This window comes from Oncorhynchus gorbuscha, unplaced genomic scaffold (assembly GCF_021184085.1).
Source record: "Oncorhynchus gorbuscha isolate QuinsamMale2020 ecotype Even-year unplaced genomic scaffold, OgorEven_v1.0 Un_scaffold_10401, whole genome shotgun sequence".
In the NCBI taxonomy this organism is placed as follows: Eukaryota; Metazoa; Chordata; class Actinopteri; order Salmoniformes; family Salmonidae; genus Oncorhynchus; species Oncorhynchus gorbuscha.
The window spans coordinates 2,434-11,177 of record NW_025744399.1 but is presented as its reverse complement, the minus strand read 5'-3'; the positions used below and the strand labels follow the sequence as shown (position 1 = coordinate 11,177).

At 48.7% G+C, this 8,744-nt stretch overlaps 1 pseudogene; it reads right to left on the bottom strand.

Annotated features, from left to right (window-relative positions):
* Positions 1-4,290: 4,290 nt before the first annotated feature.
* On the bottom strand, positions 4,291-5,860 carry LOC124016888 (annotated as a pseudogene).
* Between the last annotated feature and the right edge of the window lie 2,884 nt (positions 5,861-8,744).

Below are 8,744 nucleotides of genomic sequence, written 5' to 3'. Positions count from 1 at the left end.
TGGGGGTGGAGATGAGCACTAGCGACAGGTGAAACAGATCAGGGTTTGACAGCCCTCCAGCGTCCTACCTGGGTGCATACTTGGTTGACCAGGGTGCCGGCACGATGGAATGCAGTGATGAGGGGCTAGGTACAGGATGTTCTAAGCGGGGACCCAGCACCTCTCCTCCGAGCCATAACCCTCCCAGTCAACCAGGTACTGGAGATCCCCTGCCCCGTGGCCAAGCGTTCAGGAAGCGCTTCACCGTGTAGCGCCCAGTTGGCCATCGATGAGACGAGGGGAAGAGGGGTGGGCCTGGAAACATGAGACAAAAGGCTGTGAGACAGGTTTAGTCACTAGGCACATGAAAGGTGGGGATGTTTATGGGGCACACAGAAGATGAACAGCAGAGGGGCTAAGAATCTTGGAGATGGGGAAAGGACCAATTAAATGGGGATACTGTTTGCAGGACCCAGAGGGGCAGATCCTGAGTGGACAGCCACACTACGCAGGCCAGTCAGAAGAATGAACCCATTCCGCCGAAGTCGGTCCCTCTCCTTGTTGAGGCGTGTTCGAGCGGTCGGCGTCTCCAGCCTTCTAGCCATCGCCGATCCATGGAGGCAGTGAAGATGGCTTTCAGTACCACCTCGGGGCACTAACGAGTACCTCATGCAGTGCGGGTTGATGAATGCGCCATCAGTCTTCCACATTTTTGTAGACAAGATTTTCAAGGACCAAGCACGGGCAGGGTGTAGTGGTGTATATGGATGACATTCTGATATACTCCGCTACACGTGCCGAAGCATGTGTCCCTGGGAGGCGTGTGCTTGGTTGCCTGTTGGAGCATTGACCTATACGTCAAGTCTGAGAAATGCCTGTTCTTCCATCAGTCTATCTCCTTCCTAGGGTATCGCGTTTCACCCCACCTCAGGGTGGAGATGGAAGTGACCGCATTTCAGCCATGCGTAATTGGCTGACTCCCACCATGGTAAAGGAAGTGCAGCGGTTCTTAGGGTTTGCCAGCACTACCGGAGGGTTTATCAGGGTTTTGGTCAGGTAGCGCGCTCCCATTACCTCACTGCTGAAGGGGTCCCAGTGCGCTTGCAGTGGTCAGCTGAGGTAGACAGGGCTTTAGTCACTCTTCCTACTAACCTCTCTCCCTTTCAGTGCGTACTGGGGTACCAGCCGGTTCTGGCGCCTTGGCATCAGAGTCAGCCGAGGTTCATGCACGTAGAGCAACTGGTTCAGGCGACATGGGAGGCTGTCCATGTTCACCTTCAAGCTGGTCATGCTCGCCAAAGGAGAACGCAGATCCTCACCGCAGTGAGGCCCCGAGGGACCAGGTCAGGCTCTCGACCCCGAAGCCACTGCCCCTCTGCCTGCCCTACCGGAAGCTGGGTTCGCGGTTCCCTGACGGACCCATTTAAAGTCCTGAGGAGAAGGTGAATGAGGTTTGTTATAGGTTACTTCCACCCGGTGACCGTATTAACCCCTCGTTCCATGTGTCTCTCCTCAAGCCGGTGGTGGCTGGCCCGCTCCAGGAGTCTGAGGTGCGAGGGGTTCCTCCGCCCCTCTGGACATCGATGGGGCCCTGGCGTACTCGTTCGCTCCATACTGGATTTGAGGCGTCGGGCGAGGCGCCTTCAGTATCTCATGGAGTGGGAGAGTGCGGTCCGGCGAGGAAAGGTGCTGGGTTCCGGTCGGGCGTGTTGGAACCTTCAATGCTGCAGGCATTCCACCGTCGTCGTCCTGAACGCCCTGCGCCTCGCCACTCGAGTTGTCCCCGAGGCCGGTGTCGGCGCGCTGCTGGAGCAGAACCCGTAGCCCAGTCGATCAGAGGATTGCGCCTCTGGAGCCAGGAAAACCCCAAAACCACGGTGCATGAGGGGATTCGATGGGCAGAAACTGCATAGACTTGCTGTGATTACCTGACACTCCCAGGTTAATGGGACACATAGTGTGGGTGACGATGCCAATAGAGTGCCCATCCAATGCTTTGACGTCCTTGGGAATGGAGAGGGGTTGTGTGGGGATTCCCAGCTCCGAAACCAGGGTAGTGTCCATAAAGCTCTTTTGGCCCCAGAGTCTATGAGCACCTGGAAAGATTTGGACCGGTCACCACACAACAGGGTAGTATGGAGAGGGTGCGAGAAATCCCCGTGCGGCTCACCAGAGTACTAGTACCTATTTGATGAGCCTGGTTCTTTATTAACTTCTTCAGGAATGCCTGGTCTCCTGTGGGACGGTTGAGCTAATGTAGGCTACTGCGATTAGCATGAGATTGTAAGTAACAAGAATGTTTCCCAGGACATAGACATATCTGATATTAGCAGAAAGCTTAAATTCTTATAAAAACCTCTTAAGGATTTGCCCCTTTTTTCAATTTTCACCTAACATGACATACCCAAATCTAACTGCCTGTAACTCAGGCCCTGAAGCAAGCATATGCATATAATTGGTACCATTTGAAAGGAAAATCTTTGAAGTTTGTGGAAATGCGAAAGGAATGTAGGAGAATATAAACAATAGATCTGCTAAAAGATAATACAAAGAAATATGTTACGGTGTATAGGGCCTCAATAGGGCATTAGGCCACCACGAGTCAGAACAGTTTCAATGCACCTTGGCATAGATTCTACACGTGTCTGGAACTCTATTGGAGGGATGCGACACCATTCTTTCACAAGGGATTCCATCATTTGGTGTTTTGTTGATGATGGTTGGAAACGCTGCTCCAGAAGTGTTCAATTGGGTTGAGATCCGGTGACTGAGACGGCCATGGTATATGGTTGAAATAGTTTTCATTCTCATCAAACCATTCAGTGACCACTTGTTCCCTATGCATGATGGCATTGGTCATCTTATTGCGTCATTCCCATGGTAGCCAAAATAATTGCCAAAATAATCGCCTGCCCAGCATGATCGGAAACAAATTGCTTAGTTAACTCAAGAACTACACCTGTGTGGAAGCACCGGCTTTTAATATAATTTGTATCCCTCATGTACTCAAGTGTTTCCATCATTTGGATAGTTACCTGTAGATTAGTATAAAACAGAAATGTACAAAAATAAATATATATATATCTTATCAGGGCCCATGGGCCGCTGGCCATGTATATATATTATTTTTTGTGCTTGTGTCAATTTCTACCAGCACACCCAACAACAAAAATTGTCCACCCCATCTGGCATTTGCCAAAATTGCCAGATGGCCAATCCGCCCCTGCAGCAACAGGCTGCACCCTCTCACCTCCCCATAGACCATCTGTTAAATAGGTTGTATAATGTCTGATATACAGAACGGCTAGCTTTCAGTTAATCGTCTGAAATCAGGAGATTTATCCCTTAGATATCGTATTGATGTGTTGAAGAATGGTTTTTATATACATGACTAATTTAATAGAATAGAAAAAAACAATCACCTGTCACATTTTTATGCTTTAAAGAACGTTTTTGCTGACTCTATCCTGTACATGACAGGCATAAGCACTGTGCCATGGTTATACATAATTACAGGGGAAGTACGTATGTCTCTTATTTCAGTTCCTAGGCCAAAACAGTGATGAAGTCAATGCAGAATGCCAGTGTAGGGAACTAAGCTGTTACGAGAAAGACAGCGAGACCCGAGGTGAGTTTGTTGGCATGAGGTTACGGTGATGTTTAGAGGTGTTATAACATTCTACTAACTGTTACAGACTGGTATATCAGACTGGTGTATCAGACTGGTGTATCAGACTGGTGTATCAGACTGGTGTATCAGACTGGTGTAACAGACTGGTGTATCAGACTGGTGTAACAGACTGGTGTAACAGACTGGTGTAACAGACTGGTGTATCAGACTGGTGTAAGAGACTGGTGTATCAGACTGGTGTAACAGACTGGTGTATCAGACTGGTGTAACAGACTGGTGTATCAAACTGGTGTATCAGACTGGTGTAACAGACTGGTATATCAGACTGGTGTATCAGACTGGTGTAACAGACTGGTGTATCAAACTGGTGTATCAGACTGGTGTAACAGACTGGTATATCAGACTGGTGTATCAGACTGGTGTAACAAACATAGAGCTATTGCTGTACTGGAACAGCTGCTCTGCATATTATCATAATCATCACTGGCTAAAATATTGTTTCTCATTGGAAGTTTACATTGATTGTTCCCATTGCCCAGGTATTTTAATGAACACACAGTTCAGTTTAGTCAACCTTCCAGGAGAGGGCAGTATGATCCTCTGTGAAACATTCATCAGATCTTCACGATACATAGATAGAACATAGAGTTTTAGTTACCTATTACCTAAATCCAGATAGATTACATAATAGATGTGTCTCCCAGGGGAGTCTCCTGTGTTTGTGTCTGATCCTCTGCTGTGTTGGGATCGGACCCTCTCCCAGTGAGCCAGCTGCAGGTCCCAGGTGGGAGACGGAGGGTCTTGAACAGGGTGGTTCTGAAGGACTTACAGAGGAAGAAGTAGATGAGAGGGTCCAGGAGGGAGTTGAGGGAGGACAGCCAGAGTGTACTCTCTTTCAGCTGGAAGAACAACAGCTTGAGGTTGCAGTCAAACAGGTGTACCCTCGTCTGGCTCAGGGTGTACGGTACACGGGAGAAGTGGAACGGCACGAAGCACACAAAGAACACAGCCAGCACCAGGAAGACGTTTGAACTCACACTCTTCCTCCGGGGCTGGCGCTGCCCTCAACATTGCCCACGCCAGTACCAGCGTCGTGTATGGCTCCAGTAGAACGGCATGCCCTGGTGCGGGCGTATGAGACTGTACAGTTCTTTGGTGATGAGTGTGTAACACACTATCACTGTCACCAAGTTCCCCCAGAAGATTATCTGGCACACATAGTTGACCACCTCATGCCAGAGCAGCCCAGCCTCCGTTTTAAGAACGCTGCACTTGAAGTAGGCCGAGGTGGGGCTGTGGCTGGTCAGGATCATGTTGGGCAGGGAAAGGGTCAGCAGGGAGGCCCAGATAGCCACAGAGAGCAGCTTTCTGTGGGTCAGATGGGCCATGTTGGTCACCTTGAAGGGCTGGAGGGTCTTCCTGCAGCGGTCGATGCTGATGAGGCCGAAGAAGAGGATGCTGATGTACATGGTGAGATAGAAGAGCACAGAGGAGACACGGCAGACAAAGACACGCAGACCCACGGACGCCATGTTGGAGTCAGACAGCACCTGAAGGAAAAACACATCTTTATTGTCTTTATTAAGGTTAGTGATTTAATGGCTTTAAAAAAAAAGTTTTTAAATAGTTGTATCAATATTATATTTATTATCTTTAGAATCAATACTTCCATTGTTTTTGTTATACACTTTACTCATATTATCTTCATTATCACTACTATCCATATTATCATTATCATTATCATTATTATCATTATGATAAAAAATCTGATCATTATTATCATTATTATCATTATGATTAAAATTATTATCAATATTATCATTATTATCATTCTGATTTATTATCATTATTATCAACATTATCATGATTATCATTATGAATAAAATTATTATCATTATTATTAGCATCAATATTATCATTATTATTTTAATTATTATCTATATTATCATTATCGTTATTAACATTCTTATCATTATAATTAATATCATTCTTATCATTATTATTAATATCATTATTATCATTATTATCATTATCATCATTATTATCATTACAACTGCACCTTGAAGGGGAAGGTGAGGGTCATGAGGATGTCGGCCACCACAATGTTCTTGAGGTAGATGATGAAGTGGGAGCGGCTGGGGATGCTGAAGAACACCCACACTGCCAGGCCGTTGAGGGACAGGCCCAACAGGAAGAGGAGGAGTAGAGAACAGGAAACACCACCGTCTTCAGCACGTTGTCACGGGAACATGTTATGCAGGTGAAGGAGGACCCAAACGCGACTTAACAGAAACAGAGTTTATTAATGCTCAAATCCGAATAACTGAAATCCTCTAGACAGTAGAGGGGAAAACAACTGGAGAAGCGGCCACAGACTGCAGGTCGCTACGGGTAGGCGCAGGCCGTAGTCAAACTGAGACACCTGCTCACACGCAGCGTCTGAAGAAGGCACAAAACACGACAGGACAGGGTGATACACAATCACGGCAAAAAACACGACAGACAGGGCGAAACGCAATTACAGCATGGAATACAAAACAAGGAACCGACGGAACAGGACGGAACACAAAGGAATAAATAGGAGTCTAATCAGGGGAAAGGATCGGGAACAGGTGTGGGGAATTAAATGATGATTAGGGGGAATAGGAACAGCTGGGAGCAGGAACGGAACGACAGAGAGAAGAGAGAGCGAGAGAGTGAGAGAGGGAGGGGAGAGAGAGGGATAGAACCAAACAAGACCAGCAGAGGGAAACGAATAGCATGGGGAGCACAGGGACAAGACATGACAATGAATGACAAACATGACAGTACCCCCCACTCACCGGCGCCTCCTGGCGCACTCGAGGAGAATCCTGGCGGCAACGGAGGAAATCATCGATGAGCGAACGGTCCAGCACGTCCCGAGACGGAACCCAACTCCTCTCCTCAGGACCGTAACCCTCCCAATCCACTAGGTATTGGACCCCGTCCCCGAAACGCATGTCCATAATTTTATGTACCTTGTAAATAGGTGCGCTCTCGACAAGGACGGGAGGGGGGAGAGGAAGACGAACGGGGGTGCGAAGAAAGGGCTTAACACAGGAGACATGGAAGACAGGATGGGACGCGACGAAGATGTCGCGGAAGAAGCAATCGCACAGCGGCTGGGATTGACGACCTGGGAGACACGGAACGGACCAATGAACCGCGGAGTCAACTTACGAGAAGCTGTCGTAAGAGGAAGGTTGCGAGTGGAAAGCCACACTCTCTGGCCGCAACAATACCTTGGACTCTTAATCCTGCGTTTATTGGCGGCTCTCACCGTCTGTGCCCTGTAACGGCAAAGTGCAGACCTCACCCTCCTCCAGGTGCGCTCACAGCGTTGGACAAACGCTTGAGCGGAGGAACGCTGGACTCGGCAAGCTGGGATGAGAACAGAGGAGGCTGGTAACCCAGACTACTCTAGAAACGGAGATAACCCGGTAGCAGACGAAGGAAGCGGGTGTGAGCGTATTCTGCCCAGGAGCTGTTCTGCCCAAGACGCAGGGTTCCTGAAAGAAAGGCTGCGTAGTATCGACCAATCGTCTGATTGGCCCTCTCTGCTTGACCGTTAGACTGGGGATGAAACCCGGAAGAGAGACTGACGGACGCACCAATCAAGCGACAGAACTCCCTCAAAACTGTGACGTGAATTAGGACCTCTGTCTGAAACGGCGTCTAACGGAGGCCATGAATTCTGAATACATTCTCAATAATGATTTGTGCCGTCTCTTTGGCGGAAGGAAGTTTAGCGAGGAATGAAATGTGCCGCCTTAGGAGAACCTATCGACAACCGTCAGAATCACAGTCTTCCGCAGACAAAGGCAGACCGGTAATGAAGTCTAAGGCAATGTGAGACCATGGTCGAGAAGGGAATGGGGAGCGGTCTGGGGCGACCGGCAGGAGGAGGTTACCCGACCCAGTCTGCGCGCAGTCCGAACAGGCAGCCACGAAACGGCGCGTGTCACGCTCCTGAGTCGGCCACCAAAGCGCTGGCGAATAGACGCAAGAGTGCCTCGAACACCGGGATGACCCGCTAACTTGGCAGAGTGAGCCCACTGAAGAACAGCCAGACGAGTGGAAACAGGAACGAAAAGAGGAGGTTACTAGGACAAGCGCGACGCAGTGTGCGTGAGTGCTTGCTTAACCTGTCTTTCAATTCCCCAGACTGTTAACCCGACAACACGCCCATAAGGAAGAATCCCTCGGGATCAGTAGAAGCCACAGAAGAACTAAACAGACGGGATAAGGCATCAGGCTTGGTGTTCTTGCTACCCGGACGGTAAGAAATCACAAACTCGAAACGAGCGAAAAACAACGCCCAAACGAGCTTGACGGGCATTAAGTCGTTTGGCAGAACGGATGTACTCAAGGTTCTTATGGTCTGTCCAAACGACAAAAGGAACGGTCGCCCCCTCCAACCACTGTCGCCATTCGCCTAGGGCTAAGCGGATGGCGAGCAGTTCACGATTTACCCACATCATAGTTGCGCTCAGATGGCGACAGGCGATGAGAAAAATAAGCGCAAGGATGAACCTTATCGTCAGACTGGGAGCGCTGGGATAGAATGGCTCACGCCTACCTCTGAAGGCGTCAACCTCGACAATGAATTGTCTAGTGACGTCAGGAGAATGAGGATAGGAGCGGACGTAAAACGTTCTTTTAGAAGATCAAAAGCTCCTGAGGAACCGGACCACTTAAAACACGTCTTTGACAGAAGTAAGAGCTGTGAGAGGGCAGCAACTTGACCGAAATTATGAATGAAACGCCGATAGAAATTAGCGAAACCTAAGAAGCGCTGCACCGACACGTGATCTTGGAACGGGCCAATCACTGACAGCTTGACCTTAGCGAATCCATCTGAATGCCTTCAGCGGAAATAACGGAACCGAGAAAAGAACGGAGGAGACATGAAAAGAGCACCAGCCTTACGTAGACAATTCTCTAAAAGGCGCTGTAGAACACGTCGAACGTGCTGAACATGAATCTCGAGTGACGGAGAAAAAATCAGGATATCGCGCATAGACAAAAACAAAAATGTTCAGTATGTCTCTCAGAACATCATTAACTAATGCCTGACAAAAACAGCTGGCGCATTGGCGAGACCGAACGGCAG